This window comes from Bos javanicus, chromosome 8 (assembly GCF_032452875.1).
Source record: "Bos javanicus breed banteng chromosome 8, ARS-OSU_banteng_1.0, whole genome shotgun sequence".
In the NCBI taxonomy this organism is placed as follows: domain Eukaryota; kingdom Metazoa; phylum Chordata; class Mammalia; order Artiodactyla; family Bovidae; genus Bos; species Bos javanicus.
This window is the reverse complement of record NC_083875.1, coordinates 1430672-1450716: the sequence shown is the minus strand read 5'-3', so window position 1 is coordinate 1450716 and position 20045 is coordinate 1430672. Positions and strand designations below refer to the sequence as shown.

The window sequence follows — 20045 nt, the reverse complement described above, 5'->3', positions numbered from 1 at the left end:
TCTCAATTCCTTTGCTAAGAATAATCACACTCTCCCTTAATGTTTCATTGGTCCAGCTTTTCCACCTTATACAAAGCTGGTCCTAAAAACACTTGCCCACATATGAGGTCAGGTCAATTTTTCAGGATCTGAAAAAGTTCCCAGAAGCTTCTTATGGCTAAAACGATTCCTTGTGCCCAGAGATGAAACTGACAGATATGAACTCCTGAGTTCCTTGTCATGAGATGTATTGACACTGGAGGAATAGGTGGCAGGGATCTTATAGAAAAGATCTGAGAACTAGATGAGTAAGTGGTTGGGAGATTAGGAAGACTGGGCCTACAGCCTTTCTCTCAGCAAACAATGGATTGACAGCTGATGAACGGGAGTGGGCGAGAAGGTCTAAGCCTGCTGTGCTGAACACTAAAGAATGGCACAATCCTCTTGATTATGATATACTGAGGAGATTAGCCTAATTTAATCACAATAATGAGCCCTTCGGGTGCTTTTTAATTAGGATAGTTCACTGGGGATACATGAACACATTCGGGATCCCCGCCCACAAAAACTCACACACGCAAAATGCTATGTTTCCTAGTTTCTAAACAGTTTGCACCACACAATATCTTTTAAAAAAACAATTTCATACTCTGTACAAAAATGTGGGTCAATAGGTGACATTAGAGTATTTCCTTTAAAATAAGGGCTTTCAAAACTTAGTCATATTCCTTATCTATTTGATGTGTACTATAGGCCTCCAATGGCACCCCACTCCAGTACTCTTGCCTGGAAAATCCCATGGACGGAGGAGCCTGATAGGCTGCAGTCCATGGGGTTGCTAAGAGTCGGACATGACTGAGCAACTTCACTTTGACTTTTCACTTTCATGCATTGGAGAAGGAAATGGCAACCCACTCCAGTATTCTTGCCTGGAGAATCCCAGGGACGGGGGAGCGTGGTGGGCTGCCATCTACGGGGTCGCACAGAGTCGGACACAACTGAAGCGACTTAGCAGCAGCAGCAGCAGAGGCCTCCCTGGTGGCTCAGATAGTAAAGAATCCACGTGCCAATGCAGGAGATACAGGTTAGGTTAGGATTAGATTAGGAAGATCCGCTGGAGAAGAGGATGGCAATCCAATCCAGTATTCTTGCCTGGAGAATCCCATGTAGCCTAGTGGGCTACAGTCCATGAGGTCAATGATTCTTTGATAGCTTTCTGAATATCCTACTCTTTCCCCTCATTGTTTATATCATCCTTATTTTTCCCACACTTCTTGGAGAAGTCACACCACTCTTTTTGTAACAAAATCACAACTTTTGTCTGTATTCGCTACAGGAGTGTGTGTGTGTGTGTGTGTTTGTGTGTGTGTTTCACAAGCTCAGTCCCCATTGTCCCCCCACGAACACAGCAACTTCTCAGCCTTTCAGCTTCTGTGCAGAGGGTCCCACCCTCTTCTGCCCTGGCATATGCTGTCCATTCTCAGTGCTGAGGGAAAACAACAAAACTAAAGGAAAATCAGCCCCTTAGGTCATTGTGCACAATCGCTATCTTTAAGTTTTCACTTTTTGTTCAGAAGTAACTCTCCTGAATAGGATGCAAAATGTGTACCTGTGATCAGTACACATAATACACAGACATTCATCATCATGACCTCCCATCTCTTGAACTGGACCCCTGCCACAGAGGAGAGAAGTAGAGATTCCTCCTCTCCCCAACCTCTTCCTCTGAAGAGTATCATTATGACTTCTAAGTGACTAAGAACTCAAAGTATTTAATAGCTCTAGCATTCTGGTAGGATTATAAAGAGATTTTCAGCCAATGATTAAAGAGTTAATCTTAGACATTTCAAAGAAAAATGTTAAATCTGTTGCCAGGTCGTTTGCTGCAATGTTAAAGCTAAAAGAATGAGTTTGTCCAACACTCTGGAGCCTAATAATGTAATTGTAACTAATAAACTGAGGAGACAGAATGGTTCTAACACAGCTTTGCACATGATTTAATGACCCCTGTGCAATAATTCTTCAGCGGTTCATATAACCAGAATTTACAGACTTATTCCTAACTTCAGGAAAAATTGACTTCACTCTTGAACCCGATGACTTCTTGCATCAATCTCTGAACTGCACTTATTGAACTAAAATCACAATCCTGAGAAGGCCTCCCCCCACTCCCTGGGGTAGAGAATCTGCTTGTTCAAAATTGTGACTGTATAATTTCATCTTCAGAAAGCCGTTTATAAGTATTTTATAAACTTAGCAAATGATATCATCAGAACGTACACACTGCCTGTGAAGGAGGAAAGAACAGGGTGTTCAGGAAGCACTGCTGTGCTGTATAGCTGTGACACACACATGGTACATGGGGTGTGCAGGACTCTCCGTGGAGGAGGCGGCAGAGGCCAGGGTCAGAAGTGTTCCAGCTGGGAGCTGTTTGAGCATGTAAAGAGAAGTGAATACAATGAAAACTACAAGCAAGCACTCCTACACATTGAAAATGACTAACTAATATGGGACTTGGAGAAGGCAATGGCACCCCACTCCAGTACTCCTGCCTGGAGAATCCCATGGACGGAGGGCCTGGTGGACTGCAGTCCATGGGGTCGCTGAGAGTCGGACACGACTGAGCGACTTCACTTTCACTTTTCACTTTTATGCATTGGAGGAGGAAAGGGCAACCCACTCCAGTGTTCTTGCCTGGAGAATCCCAGGGACGGGGGAGCCTGGTGGGCTGCCGTCTATGGGTCGCACAGAGTCGGACACGACTGAAGCGACTTAGCAGCAGCATGGGACTACTTAGGGACTGGTGTAACCTTTAAGAAGACAATTTGGCAACATTTAGACGCCCATTCACCTGAGCCGGGGGCTTCATTTCTGGAAAGTCAGGCTTATACAAGGGCACAGGACACATGACACATACATGTACATGGATGTTCATTATAACATCTTTTTAACATATTAGAAACACACTCATGTTGCCCTAAGCGTCCTTGAGAAAGGAAATGGCAATTCAACTTTGGCATCCCACACAAGGCAGGCTTTAAAAATACCAAAAGTGCACGGTCTGTCCAGTAAACCACCAGATTGGAGAAGGGACAGTAGACTTCTTGGGGCGGGGGCAGGCAAGAAATGCACAGCTTTTCAGTTATACTGAGAGGAGAGACTGATGCTGAGCAAACTAGAAATTTTTCACTTTTCATTTTGTAGCTTCCTGTATGATTTTTTTTTTACCATAAGCAAATATTCCTCATACACATTAAACGTGTTAAAAAAGGAAAACTAAAGAAAAAAGCATGGTACTATTAGAACCCCAAGCTATGTAGCATTTTCAAAATGAAAAGGAATCCATACTTCTGAGAACAATAAAGGAGACCTGCATTATCATTCTGTCACTTATTAACTTCCTGTGGTCTTTGACTCATATTCTATCTGTCCCCACCTTGCAAGGTTGTCACAAGGCTGAAACAAGGTAGTGCACGTCGAGCCTTTGGTATGAGGCTGGACGCACTGCACTGAAAACGGTTGCCAGCTGCTGCAACTTCAGACAAAAGCTAAGGGCACTGTCCCGTGTCGGGGCAGGGCTGAATGCTCGTCCCCAGTGTCTACTCCCTGCCCCCCGGCTTGAAACATCCGCCCTGACTCTATCTGCGAAGCTTCTCACCGCATGCCTTCTAAAAACATGGTCCCAGCAAGGATTAAAGGGACTTGACTAAAAAAATCAAATGTTAGTAGATTGTCCCCTACACTGACACAGACGGTCATGAGACTGGATCTCGAGGTGCAAACAGATGCTGAAAAAAATTCACACCAGCCGGGGGATTCTCTTGTCTCACTTCGAAGAGTAGGTGAAAATGCCAAGTGCCCAGAAATGAGCCTTTATAGAATGTGGCACATTAAGGTTGAATTCTGCTGTTTCTCCTTAACAACCAAGCAACAGCTGACAGGAAAACTCTTGGCTCTGCTTCGTAAAGGATGCCCTGGAACCAAGACAGAGTGACGCCTGCAGGCCACAGGGGTCCGGGCCCCCTGCCTCACCTTTGGGCTGGATGGTGAAGATCGAGCTAAGAGGACACAGCAGCTCCTCCTGGACAAATGCAGATGTGGCTCCTCCAGGGGCCGCGCTGGGCAAGGGCATGAGCACTCAGGCTAAATACAATATTCCAGATAGGGCCATACAATAGGACTAGGGTAGCTGAGGGCCAGAGGTCACTTCCTGCTACAACAGTACAATGGTGCTTCCAACCAAGTTGTGTAAGAGAGACACCAGCACACAGTAGGAGCTTCAAGAGGGAGCCTTGAAAGCAGATGCCTGATGTAAAAATATTCATGCTAAGAAATTCCCCTCTTTGGATGTATGAGGACGAATTGGCACATCCTTCACCTTCTAGGCAAACATAATTTATAGTTTCTTTTCCTGAGAGCATCCTCTCCTATTTATACCCATGAGGACCAAGAAGCCTTTACTCATGACCTACTGGAGAATTCCAGTCCATCTCTACAGTGAAAGGACCCATGTTCTCCCTGCCACCTGCCAGAGTTCCAATTTTCCTCTTAATCTGTAAAGTAGCTGTTTTTAATGAATATGGATGGGTCTCAGAACTGAACTGCTGTTATTGAATGAGGAGCTTTCCTCCAGCAGTCCTGTAAACTGCTCAGAGTTCTCCTCTGTCTGGATGTCGGAGGCTCTGGTGGGTGAGAGAAAGAAGAGTAGTTAATGGGATGGCCCGATGAGAAGCGCAGCGGGAACTCTCTGGGGTGTATCAGCTCTTTATAGGAAGCAGGCAAACCAGAGAACAGGAGAGAGTTCACGTCACATCACTTTCAGAAGCTGCTGCAGCCCCACAGAGCGTACTGAAAGGGAGAAGGGAAAGGCAGAAATAGAGCGGCATTGCTCCAAGTGCAGTGTGGATAAACAAGGACAATGTATGAGTCTGTAGCCTGGGCGTGCAAAGACAGGTGGTTACACCCTGCAGACCTGCGGGGCTTCTGTGACAGTACAGTTTGGTACACCCTCCCCCACATGTTCAAGAGCCCCTCTCCCACTCAGGCTTATTATTGGGGGATCAACTGTTGGGCTGTCTGCCTAGCAGCCTTAGAAACATCTCGTCTTCTATAAAATTTTAATAAACCTGCACACTGAAGAAAAATTGAATAATATATTCCCTATAAAAAGTGACCTGGAGAATCTCATTTGCATTGTAAATAGAGTCAGCCAAACCTTTTTGAATAACTTGACTGAGTGTCCAAGGAGTATTTTAATTCTAACTTTTATCCTTTTTCAGGACCTCTTATGGGTTTAAAAGGCTACTACAAAAAATGGGCAGAATGCCTAAACAAACATTTCTCCAAAGAAGACATACAGATAGCCAATAGGCACATAAAAAGATGCTCCACATCACTATTAGAAAAAACCAAAGCAAAACCACAGTGAGGTATCACCTCACACCAGTCAGAGTGCCCATCATCAAAAAGTCCATGAACAATAAATGTTGGAGAGGGTGTGGAGAAAAAGGAACCCTCTTACACTGTTGGTAAGAATGTAAATTGGTGCAGCCACTATGAAGAATAGTATGGAGGTTCCTCAAAAAACTAAAAGTAGAGCTACCATATGTTCCGGCAATCCCACTCCTGGACATAGATCCAGGCAAGGTGGGGTGGGATGGAGGTAGAAGAGGGAGGGGATGTATGTATACATGTAGCTGATTCACAACTGTTGTATAGCAGAAACACAACACTGTAAAGCGATTATATTCCAACAAATTAAATATATATATATATATATATATGCATCTCAACATTCACTGCAGCACCAGTTATGCTACCCAAGACATGGAAGCAACCTAAGTTCAACAATAGATGAATGGATAAAGAAGATGTGGTACATATATACAACGGAACACTACTCAGCCATAAAAGCAATGAAATAATACCATTTGCAGCAACATGGGTAGGCCTGGAGATTATCATACTAAGTAAAGACAGACAGCCAAAGAGTAATACCATATGATATCACCTACACGTACAATCTACAAAAATGATACAAAGGAATTTATTTACAAACCAGAAACAGATCACAGACTTAGAAAACAAAATATGGCTACCAAAGGGGAAAGGCTGGGGGGGGCAGGGATAAATTGGGAGTGTAGGGTTAACATATACACACTACTATAAATAAAATAGATAACCCACAAGGACCTACTATATAGCACAGGTAACTCTGCTCAATATTCAATAACAACCTAACTGGGAAAAGAATTTTAAAAAAAGAATAGGTGCATATACATGTGTCACTCGGTCACTTTGCTGTCCACCTGTAACTATCACATTGCTAATCAACTATCTTCCAATATAAAATTTAAAAAAAATGTGTAAAGCCTACTGAGGTGTGCAGTTCCTTTTATACGTGATGATCAGCAAGCACCTCTAAGAGGGCTGAAGAAAAGAGGGTCCATGAGAGAGACTGACACAGCTCCTCAGTGGGGACCTTTCCAGTTTCCTTCTTTCTTTCCCAAACTATTTTGACTACATAAATTTAAGAAGCAGATTATTTTTTCATAATATTTTATGTATAGGTATATTTTTTGTGCTATTTACCTAAATACCTTCCTTTTTTTTTTTGAGGACTAAGATCGTATCATATTTAGACTATTATGTAGAGAAGGTATCTGTAATTTTTACATTGTAATACATGTTACATGTCATGGAGCACTATACTCTTGAATGACGAGACTCCTGCAGACGTTACCCTAACCTACTGAGATGATCTACTGCAACCGTCAAGGCTAAGACATTGTTTATCTTGTGGCCGTTTCTGGCATCTCTGCTTGGAGCTCTGGATAGCAGTCTGATGCCTGTGACATCAGAGGAAAGCAGGGGCCTTCGGCACCGTGGTGGCGGAGGCCAGATCTCGATTCACCCTTGGAAGGCTGTGTGTACCACTTCACCAGTGATGCCTGAAGACCAGTCTAAGTAATCTCATGTTGGAGTCAGCAGGGATTCTGGAGAGAAGAACATTCTGGGGTGGATGGTAACGAGCCACGGAGGGATAGGTGGCCACCGCCTTAGAGCGGCAGCCCTGTGCCCCCAGCATGCGCGCCAAGGCCTGGGCACACACCCACTGCAGTCCTGCGTGGGGGGGCTATGGGGCCCCTCTGGCACCAAAGGGCTCATGGTCAGGCCCCACAGCCCTCCTCCACAGGGAGCCCCCCAGGAAGGCCGCCTGGGGGTCTTGCCTGCTTTTCCTGAAACTGCAGATGACACTCCTTATCTAGCAGAAAGAAATACTATCTCTGTGACAAAGAAGGAGCACTCCGGGGGTGGTGGAGAGTGACCGTGAGCAAGGGTGTCCAGCACAGAGTCCCACGTGGACTCACACTGCCATGTCCTGTCCTGCACCACCAACAGCCTTCGTCAACCCCCACACAGGCTGGGTGGTGGGAGAGGACAGGTGACCCACCAGAAAAGCCTGTTCATGGAGAGGATTCAAGGACCACCCCCACCACCCCCATCTAAACCCCAAGACAGACTCGGCACTCCACCAAGGCCTAAAGGACACCACCGTCCAGAAAGCTCCTGTCCAGCTCGTGCCCAGCACCTGCAGCCAACAGCAGCCCTCATATAACCGCTACCCTCTCCAAAGGCTCCACGTGGCTCAGAAAGGGGACTGGCCTCCAGCAGCGAGGGCTCTGTGCTGGGCAGGAGCCTGGCTCTGTCCTTCCCTCCAGAGACTTGGCAGGTTCTGAGCTCTGGTCCCTCAGGGGCCAGATGGGGTGCTGACGGCACCTCAGTCACAGGAGAGTAAGGGAGACGACACATGGACAGCGGCTGCCGACAAACCCAATGCAGACTGGACCACGAGAGCTGAGACCCCCCAAGAGACGCCCAGTGGGTACTCTGCTTGGCCCCCCGTTTCCACGAGGTCACCCCCCGTCTACACGCAGGCACCTCCCCTGAGCTGTCACCTGGCTGCCTCTGACACCCCTCACCAGTCTGCTTTCCTAAACGTGCCAGCTCATGGAGGGGAATTTTGCTTTTTCAGCAGAGTTTCAAAGTGCCCCGGCAGGACACTGGGGGCCTGGATGCCTGGCTCAGGAGAGCCTCATGCTGTGATGATGACCAGGATGAGTGCGCTGGACACCGGACCCGGCCTGCAGTGAGCCGAGGCACGGAGCCAGAGCCTGACCAGGGACGTTCCGGCCATCACCCCGCCATCACCACTAACACCACAAACGCCAGTTTCTGGATTCCAAGTTGTTGGTTGCTTACATGTCACAACCAAAAGAAAAAATAATTGTTTCCTGTGAATTATGCTCGAGTCAGACAATCTGGGTATGAATTCTGCCCAAAAGCAATACTTCCCCAGTGGTTAGCAAACCAGACTGCGTTTCCTTTTCGGTTTAATTTGACCTAATTAAGGACAGGGAGGAGAACTCTGCCGTAATGCTCTGAGAGCCTTTAACAAGTATTCCTTCATAGCTGGCCAAGTCATAACATAAAAGGGAACTGCTTATTTCAGCAAAACTTTGGCTCTCATGTTTGGATAATATTCCAAGGCTCCAAATGGAGCCCCACCAAGGTCCAAACATTCCTCCCCCTGCGGCCCAAACACCGAGCTGTCTCCTTACAAGCTCTCACCTCTGCTCACAAGGTGATGTACATACCTGACAATCACTCAGGAGCTTCTATTTGGAAATTTCCCTCCTGGGGGTCACAGGACAGCCAGGAGCAAATGGGGGAAAACACCGTGTCTTTGCATTGTGCCCTTGACTGTGAAAGTACCTGAGTCCTTCCTGTGTCACCATCACAATCTTTGTGTTTCTTGAGAAATCTGCAAAGAGCCAGCCTGTCGTGAAGGCGGCAGCAAGTGGAACATGTACCCCCTTCCCCCAGCCTGGGAGGCCACGGGTCCACGGAAAATGTCAGCCACACTGTGAGCCTGCTTTGATCCCAGAAACCTTTTCCTTCAGGGCTGCTCTTCCTCCATGATTAAGCACGCATGAAAGGATCTAGGGAGGAACCCCACAGATTGGAGAACCCCAAGCCTTTGGTGACTTCCAGAGGGCAGGAACAAGGCCGTGAGGAGAGAGGCTCCAAGGGCCCAGACATGGGGAAACGGACCCCTGTGCAACCACTCAGATGGATGTCTGATGTCTGATCAGGGAAGGGTCATGAGACATACGCTGTGGAGAGGAGTCAGTACCATGCCTGGTGGGCTGTGGGCCCAGGCGGATGCTGATCACACTGTTCCCTGGTCACCTGCTGGCCCACTAGACTCAGCAGGCTTTCAAAGAACAAGAGCATGAGCTTTCTGAGTGGCAGGATCCCAGGAGGTTTCTTTCTGAGGGAGCTGGCTGGACTTTCTCTCAGAGAGGCCAGTAAGTGATGTCCAGCTTGGGTGCTGGGTCCGGAGGGGTCCCCAAAGGGACCGGCCAGGGGGGAGTGTCATCACAGGACCCTGCTGACTCAGGTGCAGGCCCACCGTGTGGCTGCGCCTGGACGGGCTCCGGGAGGCGGGCTCTCTGATTGGGAGAGATGGACAGAACCTGGGGTCACAGCTCCCCAGGAGCCGAGCGGGGCGCTGAGGCAGGAGTTCAGCGAGGAAAGTGCAGGGCCTGAATGAAAGGGTGAGCCAGGGCTGGATGGCCAGTCTGCGGGCCACAACTGGGTCCTGGGGGTAGGGCGTCCATGGCTGGCTTCTGTGCCAGCTTCGTTACAGGGAACAGGTGGGTCAGAAACTAAAGTCCCACAAGCTGGGAGGCGCGGCCAAAAATGTCTAGAAAGGAGAGTTTAAGGGACAGTTTCTTCTGATGAGATAACACCTCAGGAGCGCTTGGGAAATACAGATTCCAAAGCTCCCCTCGAGCTTCAGGAATCAATACCATTTGGAGTCAGAGCCTGGGAATCTGTGTTTGTGCCAAGCAACACCCCTCCCGCCATGTCCCAACCACGGGATTTTTAGGAATTCTAAAGCTTTAAGCCCACCGAAGCCTGTTCAAGCACAAGGAACTTAAAGGCAGGAAACTTGCTCAGTTACAAGCATGGCCGTGCGACCCTGGGGGTCACTGGACCTCATGAACCTCAGCTCTTCATCTGTAACGTGGGGACAACGCACTTCTTCACAGGACAGTGCTTGAGCTGACGGAGAGCACACTGCAATCTGTCAGTGTGAAGGTTTACGATTATCGTGTTTTCGAGCCCAAGTGAAATCTCGCAGGCTTCCAGCCCTGTAGCTAAGACAGCTCTGGGTTTCGGTCACTATCTTTGAACTGATGTCCCTAAGGGGGACGGTCCTTGGCTGTGGGTCTCCTGGAAGGCCCTCCAAAGGGCTGTCATTTCAGCCAGCACTTTCCACTCTGCCTGGTGGTCAGTTTGAAGGCCCTGTGCTGTGGGATGGATCCATGCTTTTCAAATCCTGGAGTCATGAGGGAGAAGGGCTTTGAGGGGCAGTAGTCTCAGGGGTCGGCTCCCACAGGGGTAAATCCCAGGGACATCTGATGTGCTAAGCTCCTTGGGACAGTAGCTGGCGTGAAGCTCTAAGAAGCGGAAGAGCAGGATCAGAGGCCCAGGGCAGCTGATGAATGCGAGACGTGGTCAGGAGCAAAGGAAGGAGCAGCTCCACAGGGAGGCTCCAGATGACCACTGGAGGAGATGATCGTCATCACATACGGGCCGAGCCATGTCCAGCAAGCGAGGAGACGGCTCATGACGACACAGTGAGGCTCGGCTGCCACTCACAGCCCGGGGGAGTCGGCCATACCCCCGAGGCCCAGGGGAAGGCAGTGTCAGGCCGGGGTCGCTGCCACACCCTGTGCAATGCCTCTCACGGCTCGAGAGGCCTGGGGCGCTGGACACAGCTCAACAGACAGAAAGAAAGATGATGGAGCTGCTGGCGAGCAGAACTCTGAGATAAAGCAAAGAGATCTGGTGTCATTTAACCCAGAGGAGGAGCCAAGGTCAGACGCAGAATCCAGAGTGACCGTGGCTCTTCACACCCTGAGGAGGAGGCCAGTTCAGTGGGACCGTATATGTTAAGGAAAAGAAAGCACGGTTTGTGATGAGCGTCCTAAGTGTGGTCAAGCTTGCAAGGCAAAGGAAAATCCCTTTCCCAACCCGGGCAAGCAGAGATGATGAAACATCAACTCAAACCACAGTGCAAACTGGAAGGAAGATGGTGCCAAGTGGCTGCAGAATCAGCCCTGGCCCAGAGCTAGGCTTGGGGACAAGCAGTTAATCTCTCTGTGCCTGCGTTTCCGCATCTGTAAAGTAAGGTCATGGTCCAGGAGGCCTCCCAGGTCCTTCCTCCTCAGCCTGAAAAGTCACCTTCTGTGGGCCCAGGGGGAACGTGGCGTCTGTGTTTAATAACATGCTAAAGATTCTCCTTCCAAGGAAGCAAAGACAGGACACGTGCAGTGGGGGTGGAGGCCTGATCTGGGCTTGGAGACCAGCTGCACAGTCCTGCAGGGGGTCCTCTGCTTCTGGGAGGAGAGGAGGGGAGAGGAGACCCAAGTGGAAGGGAGCATGAGGAGGCCAAGGAGCCAGCTGGGACTCGGAGGGTGCAGGAGGCTGTGGTCGGGCAGCAGCGGAGAGGAGGAGCCTGTCCAGCTGACAGGCCACTTCGGGAACACGAGGGTGGGGCTGTGCCCGGCAGGGAAGGCCCCGGGTCTCCACACAGGACTGGGTGGGCTGCCCGGGTTTCCCTTTTCCCTCTGCTGTTTATTAGCCCGTGATCTTGGGCAAAATGCTTATCCTCATTAGAACATCATTTCCACGTAATAAAATGGGGGTAACAGATCCACTTCATGGTGTTTTCGTGAGGATTAAACATGATTATGTGCCTGACACGTAGCAAGGACGGAAAAACCACCATCATTCTGAGGTGGGCCTGCGTATGGAATTAAGGCAGAGAAAAAAGAAACCTCCGTGACTCACAGCTCAAAGACAAGACCTGACGCAGGGCTGCTTCCGCAGACGTGGATGGTTCTCCCCACTCCTCCCTCGGATCCCAGGAGCACCGAACTTCCTGGGAGGGGGTGCTATTACTTCCCCACTTCAGGGCGGGGACACTGAGCCTCAAGGCGCTCAGCTGTAACTGAGCTGTTGAGATGTCGCCATCACTCAGGCTCCTGGCTCCAAAGTTGCTCCTGTTCTCCCAACATCTAACCCCGGGAGAGAAACCAGGAGAAAGTGGGAGGTAGACACGTCTTCTAAAGTGACAACCTAGTCAGCTGAATAATTTGGGAACAGGAGACTGAATTGGTCGTTCCTCCAATGACCCTGAGCCTTGGAAGCCCGCCAGAACCCACCTGGCACTGGGAAGGCGGACAGGCTGGGGCTCCTCCGGTGGGCCCGGCAGGCACTGTCGCAGGGACGAGCCTGTCCTCCCTGCCCCACGCAGAGGGTGGGCGTGAGCGGCCAGCTCTCACCCTCCCAGACGAACAGCAAGCCTGTGCTGTCTCTGAGCAGACCCCCGGGCCCTGGGCCACGGTCACAGCTCTCCCAAGCCCCGAGGGAACTGGAGGGTCTTTCCTGAGCCACTCTGCTCTTTCTCCCTCTTGGCACAACAACCCCTGCTGAGCTCTCCCCACTGGATGCCCCCCAGGCCCAGAGCCTGTCCAGGACTGGCCTCTCCTGTTCCACCTCCTCCCCCGGGGATGGGACTCTGTCTGCTGAGGCCGGACATGCAGCCCTGGGCCTCAACGCTGGGCCCTCATCCCTCATTTCCCTTCTCTCCAGAACGCACTCACACTCTCTGGCTCTGGGATTACTAAAAATAATAATAATAGTAAAGTGAGGTGGGGGGCATATTTTCTTTTCAAAATTTTAGATAGAGTCCTGCTGGAAGCAAGCAACATGACTAAATGACTTCTTAGAGTCCCTTCCAGCCAGTGATTCACCAGACCTAGAATTTAAGCTGGAATGGACTGTTCTATTCTAGGCCAAATGTCTCATTTTTGCAAATAAGGAGAGTGCAGTCCATGAAGGTTAAGAGTCGTGGGGTCCACTTGCTGCTGTGGAAGGAGCACAAGGTCTGAAGCTAGACGCTCCGTGTCTGACCAGACTGGACCGGCCGCACGCTGCGTGCCCTGGAGTGGGGAAGACGCAAGGACGCCCTGCTCCTCCTGCCTCTGCACCTCATCCTGGCAGTCAGATGCCAGCACACCCGTGAAGGACACGAGGCGACGTCATGAACTGGTCCATCAACATGAAGGGGTTTGCTCAAGGTGGTCCTGGATGAACGCTGTCGTTTGAGTCTCATCACACACTGCTGCCTTCTTGACATTTCGCCAGGGCTCTGGTTGTTTTTTCTCATAAACAATACTAATTTGACTTCCACAAGCGTTCCTTTAAGCCCCTCGAGGCACAGACTCAAACAGACCAACTTGGAGGAAGCTCAGCCTTCCACCGCCTCGGGGTCCTGGCCCTCTGACCTAGATCCAGAACTGCCCAGGGACAGGGCGCGCTTTCCCCGGAGCCCTCCCGCTGCTGCAGGCCAGGCTGGGTGCTGGGGGCACCGCTTGGTGGTCTGTAGAGGACTGCTGGGCCACAGCCTGTACCCTGAACACTGGAAGAGGTCGGGGCTGAGTTGCCAAGCTAGGTAACAGATACTGTCTCCTCGAAGCTCACACTGGATAGAGCTGGGAACTAGCTCAGCCACAAGAGCTGGCTCACTTGCCAGTTTGTGGTCGGGCACAGAGGAGAGGCAGGAGACGGCAGCTGGGCCCCGGGGATGACGCATGGACCTCCGAGGGCTCTATGCCCCGACCCCACCACTGCTGGAGCCTGGAAAGAGCATCCATGCCCCTCGGCTGATCACGAGGTGAGGCGTCCTCGGCAGGTGGGCCAGCGCCAGCTCTACACTCTTCCCAAGCAACGTGCATCCTGCCACTGCAACCGCCTGGCCCACGGGGCCACAGGGGCAGCCTGGACCTGCCCCTTTCCTCCCTGACAGCCCTCTACACTTGACACGGGGTGCCTCCCCTTCATCAGAGAGAGCCAAGCCTCTTCTCTGACAATGGTCTCCAGCCCGTGAAGAGCCCAGCAGAGAAATCCTGTGTCCCCTGCTTTCTGAAGCATGAAAACTGTGTCACGTTTCAGGAACAACGCTGAGGTCAGGCCTACAAGAAACAGACAATATAGATCTTTTGCTCTAAGCAATAAATGGACAAAAAATGGGGAAAATCCCATGAGCCAGTTCAGCCAACAATTTCCACGTTGAAAAAAAAAGTTAAAAGTCCAAGCTGGAGCCATGTGGATACATTTTCTTTACCCTATACTTCAGGCGCCCATAACCTTCCTTTTAAATCATCTCCAAGCAGCCGCAAGCCACGCCAGCCGCAAATCACGAGGTGGCTTTGGTCTCGCGGCAGTGGAATGTTCTGCAGCGGACGGGCTGCTTCCCGGGCGCCGGGGGGAGCCCCAAAACCCGCGAGGCTGAGAGCACGCATGACATCAGAGCTCAACCATCCAGGAAGGGGCTGCGCAGGCCGCAAACCACAGCGGGCAGATAAAGCAGGGAACAGCCTTGCTTAGGAAAACATTCGCGAATACCACAGGCAGCTGGCAGAAGCAAGTTTAATTACATTCACAGAAAGCCACTGTTTCCTCCGCCCCACAGCCCTGGTGCCGACCAGCGAGTGGGGAGAGCCCGGCAGCCCAGCCGGCAGAGAGGGCCAGAGGAGCCGAGCGGTTCACCACTTCCCCCCATCTGCGCTCTGTGTCACGCCTTTATTGGCCCCAGCTGTGGAGCCGCTCAATAGGCTCTGAAAGGGTTTTCAAGCGAACTAGACCTCAGGAGTAACCTATCCTTTAATTTATAGCTGGAGATCAAGAACATCCATTATTCAATTCATGATTAATTGACAAGGCACCAAGAGCATCCTGGGCATAAATGAAGCCGCAGCGACTGCCATCTGCCTACACATCAGGGGCCACTGCAGCTTTCACTCGTTTATTTATTTATTGTTTTTAAAGGAAGCGTTCAAAGAGTTAACTATATAGTGTTTGAAGGGCTGGTAAATGTACTGGATGTGCCTCTGGGCACCTCAGAGGAACAACGTTCAACAGATATTGGTAAAGCATGATTAAAGCTCAAAGGGAAAAAATGGTCCAAATAAAAATGCTATCTTAAAGAGTATTTAAGCGGCATCTTATAGTAACTGCTAAAGTGGGAGTCTCAGGAGAGACTGCAGAATCTTTTATGAGACAAGAAGGATATGCCTGAAGAGTTCCCTTGGCTTTTCTAATTTTAGCCCCAGAGAGCATGGCTGCTGCTAATTCCAGTCTGTGATTCCACCTAAGTGAAGGATTACCAATATCAAGAAGGGAAAACAGGCCCAGTGAAACCACACTACAAACAAACAAGCAACACATGAAAACACTGCTGATCAAAGCAGACCTCATTCTTAAAGGAACAGTGAAAAATTACATTGTCATTAGTGGCACTAATGTCCAGTGCCTAGTCTTGTCATGCTATTTTACAGCCTGGTACTGCACTGGCAGTAATCTTTACCAGAACCCACTGTCCATTTCAGGAGGAGGTGAGGGGAGGGCCCTAGTGCACGTTCATAATATCTTCATGGAACCTCTAAAACAATGGCCCGAGAAAAACGCAAGGCTCCAGAGTTGATGAAAATAACCTGTTTGCCTTTGTTAGGAGCCAGGACCTGCCTTTAGAAATTGCTGGGGTCATAAGATCTCTTGTAGGTTTACTGGGAGCAGAAACAAACAAGCACCCACTGAGCTCCACCTGGAAGAGTGAGAAGGGCCATAAAAGTCTTTTCATCATGTGAAAAGAGATTCAGGGTAACCTACCAGCATGTTTCACAACATTCCAGTACCCTGAGACTCTCTCCTTCCCCTCCTCAGGCAGTCCTCCCCACCCCCAGCCTATCACTGTCACCACGGTCACCCTCGACCACCCACAGACCACCTGCCCAGCAGGAGGGCAGTGACTTCCACATCCCTGTGAGCCCAGGTGTCAGGGTCTTCACGTTCATGGCACAGGAAGTTTGGGGGAAACCTCTTCATAAAATCATGCTGGCTAGCTCTGGATTAGCTAGTTTCAAGAACTCACTAACACCGAGTACTTATGAAACAGTGACAGCAAAGCTTTCCATAAAAACCATCAGATTTTAGCTAGTCTTTCTAGGGTAGGCGAGTCATCAGGAATGCATTCTTCCCATTGTGCTCGGCCTGCCACTTGTTCCCTGAGAGCGCAGCCAACTGCACACTAACCAAGGCGCGGACCCCATCCCAGGGCCTTCCAGGGGAACAGGAGGACTCCATCAGACAAAGGGTTGCAACCAGGTGACACCCAAGAAAACAAGCAGACAAACAATCTGGAGGCAACTGAAGAGCGTCCAGTGAGAGAGCTCCCGGATTCCTCGTGGAGAGAGGCATCCCAAACCCTCGGGCGAAGCGTTTCCAGCTGAAGTTCATTCAGCCCCGGATCCCGCAGCCAGGCTGTCGGGGAGCGCTCTCCTGGGAGAGGTTCCGTCTCCTTGGACCAGCGATGGAGAGACTGCAGGGACATCGGGCTACACCAAACCGGTGCGAGCCGCTCCAGGAGCACAAACGCTTGAAAGAGCTTTGGTCAAAGTGTCACTTTTTAAAGGAAAAGGACGGGGGCGGAGGAAACCTCAGCCTCTTGCCTCTCTCCCCTCCCCCACCCCTGCTCTAACCGCGGAGAAGTCTAGGGCGCAGGACCCCCTCCCCGACCCCAGAGCCGACGGACAAGGAAGGATAGGCGGGAGCACGCGCTGCCCGGCCCCGCCGACCTGCCGAAAGGCAGCCTGGACTCCGCGCTCCCCCCGGCCCCGCGTGACCCCGCGCCCCGCGCCGCCTGCACTAACCGGCCGCGCCGCAGACACCTCCTGCCCCGAAACAGCTCGTCTCGGGCCTCTCAGGACTCAGTCCCGCCCGGCTTACAGCGCCGGCCTCTGAATTCGGTCTCGTTGGCCGAGCTCCGGGCACTGAGAGCGCGCAACCGGCGGCCAGGAGCCGGCGCGAGGGCGGCGGGAAGACTTCTCGGTTTAGTCGGCCAGCGGTGGAGGGGGGCCTGAGCGTCGGGGCCGGGTTGGGGAGCGGAGGGGTGTGTCCTTGGGCGGCTGGGGAGGGGGAGGGGTGTGTCTTGGGGGATGGGGAGGGTGTACCCTGGGGTTGGGGAGGGGTGTGTCCTGGGACTGGGGAGAGGGGAGGGGGTGTGTCCCGGGTTTGCAGGGGACGGGGAGGAGGTGTGTCCTTGGTGCTGGAAAGGGGGGAGGGGTGTGTCCTGGGGGGTTGCTGGGTGGAGGAGGGCTGTGCCTGGGTCTGGTTGGGGGAAGGAGGTGTGTCCTGGGAGATGATGGGGAAGGGAGGGGGATATGTGTCTTGGAGCTGGAGAGGGTGCCATCCAAGGAGGGGCGCACAGAAATAACCGGGGTGAGAGCCGGGGGTGGGGGGTGGGGTGGGGAGCGGGGGCTGGGAGAACTGGGAGGACGGCAGCCGAGTCTCAGGGGCTCTGCGCTCTCTGCACATCTGGCGAAGCCTGCTTCTCTGCCAGGGTAGCGATCAGCCCGCAGCAGGTAATAAGCAAGCGGCACCGGGGTTTCAGAAGCATTTCCCACAGACCTCTGTTCCTTTAGTCAAGGTAAGTGTCTCTCAGGACCCTTTGGGGAGCGGCGAACCTAGGTAGTAACTGGTAGTGAATCTGTATCATTTATAGAAGAACTCACCTTCTGCCTGACCTTCCTTCTAGACCCTTCTATGCCCAGTACCCTCGGTTACACTCTCCATCTGCATTGTTCTTGTGAATTAAACTGTTTCTCTGATGTTGCCTTGCTGCAAAGCTATAAATTAATTACTACATCATCCCCCAAGCCCCTAGGAAGAAGAATGCCAAGAATAAATCCGGGCTTTGTTCTTTTTCATGTTGAACAAGTCTGTCATTAATCAAGCCTTCCCACCCCATCCAGGGAACAGACCCAAGACTGCCAGACAAGTATATGTCCGGCGATCCTACTGTCTTTCTCTGCAGTCTTACGCCACGGTGACTCAGCTCCCACACAGATGGCCTGCTGGGGAGACGACAGCACAGACAGGGCCAACCGTTTCTTAAAGACCTAAGACACCAACTCTAGCCCGCTGGCAGACACAGCCTCATTTTTAAACACTTGCAAAAATTGTCTCCTGCCTTGCAGTCACAGAACTGCTTGTGATTGGTCAGTCTGAGAGAAAGCCAGGGCTGTCTTTGGAAATTTAAGAAAGAAACTCATAAGACCCATGAAGCTATTAATTTTAATGTATCGTATAACATGTCAAAGGCATGACACACTTGAAGTCAATTAGAAACCATGTCAGAAAGTGTGTTCCAGAAATGGAATCATCTTGAAAGGTCTAACACAGAGATAGTGCAAAAAACATTTTTTGAGATGAAAGTAAAATGTTGAGAGTCTAGTGCCTTTTTATTACACTAAGGAAGTGGTGGTCATGAAACAGCACACTTTTCCTCCCTTACTAAATGCCCCCCTTTCTTTGGGAACCAATGTAAGGTTAATAGAAGTGAAGATGCTTTTCAGATATGAAGCATCTGGCAGGTTCAGTCCCTTTTTGTGTGTGATGAGGTCCTGTTATGTTTTCTCTACACTTGCTTCTCCAGTCTCTGAATAACTTAGGGAAAGACTTGTGTCCCTCACTTGCATCAAGTGAAGCCGTGGCCTTGCTGGGGAAGGGGGCTATCTCTAGTAGACATGGCAGGTCCTAACTGCCATTCTCACCCCCAGGAAGGGCTGTTAGGACGACCTTTTCTCTATGAATTAAGAGGGACACTTCACTGATCATGTTGCCCTGGCGAACAGGAGGATCAGTGTGTCAGTGGGGACCAAGGCCACAGGGGCCCTGGCAGCCACTCTGCTGACACTGCGCACAGTTCAGGAGCCGGAAATGCAGAGAGACTGCCACCACGTAGAACTCTCAGTCGAAGATGGCAGCCCTCTGGGCGTCCTGAGTTCAAGCGTGGGTGAAGTGGAGGGTCCACACCAGGAGGCCCCTGGAGAGTGTGGCTCTAGCTGCAAAGGGCCCTGGCGCCTCCGCCTCCTTTGATGTGTCCAGAGGAGCCATCAGAGCGCTAAACCTTCTGTAGAGCTTCTTGGGTCAGGAGAGGAACAAGGGAGCTGGGAGGGTTCTCAGAGTGTGGTCTGCAGTGGACCTGTCTCCAGGATGGGTGGGGAGCTTGCTGAAAATGCAAATTCCTCAGGCCCTACTCTGAACAGCTGAATCACAGGATCATCCTGCCTGGGGGCTCTGATGTCACTGTGTGTGTGTGTGTGCGCGCGCGCACGCATAATTGAATATTTTGAATAAGAAATATTCATGTAATTTAAATAAAGGTCCAGACACCATGGTTTTCCTACCAGAGGCCCTTCTGTCCAGTCCACACCCTTCCCTGGAGGTAACCACTGATACTCATTTTTTTTCCTGCAGACTTCCAAGTTTCATTATGCATATACCTGCAAATATAAATTCCTAATCTTTTTTCTTTATTTTTAAAAAATGTATGCAGAACAATTACTGTCTTTTAACTTGCTCTTTCATTTAAATATGTTTTTGGATCTTTTCTATATCACATGCTCAATCAGTCAGTCATTTGGAAACATACATTTATTAGGCACCTACTACATGCCACACCAAAGAATTGATGCTTTCAAATTGTGGTCCTGGAGAAGACTCTTGAGAGTCCCTTGGACAGCAAGGAGATCAAACCAGTCAACCCTAAAGGGAAAAAACCCTGAATATTCATTGGAAGGACTGTTGCTAAAGCTCCAGTAATTTGGCCACCTGATGCAAAGAGCTGACTCATTTGAAAAGACCTGATGCTGGGAAAGATTGAGGGAAGGAGGAGAAGTGGGCAACAGAGGATCAGATGGTTGTATAGCATCACTGACTCAATGGACATGGGTTTGAGCAAGCTCCAGGAGATAGTGAAGGACAGGGAAGCATGGTATGCTGCAGTCCATGGGGTCACAAAGAGTCAGACACGACTTAGTGACTAAACAACAATTACATGCCAATTGAGGCTTCTCTGGTAGCTCAGC

General features: G+C 50.7%; 1 protein-coding gene across 5 annotated transcripts in view; it reads right to left on the bottom strand.

The window, feature by feature from the left end:
- The window catches only part of PALLD (palladin, cytoskeletal associated protein), a 369451-nt gene that overhangs the window by 227857 nt on the left and 121549 nt on the right, over positions 1-20045 (bottom strand). The gene's annotated exons all lie outside the window — the stretch shown is intronic.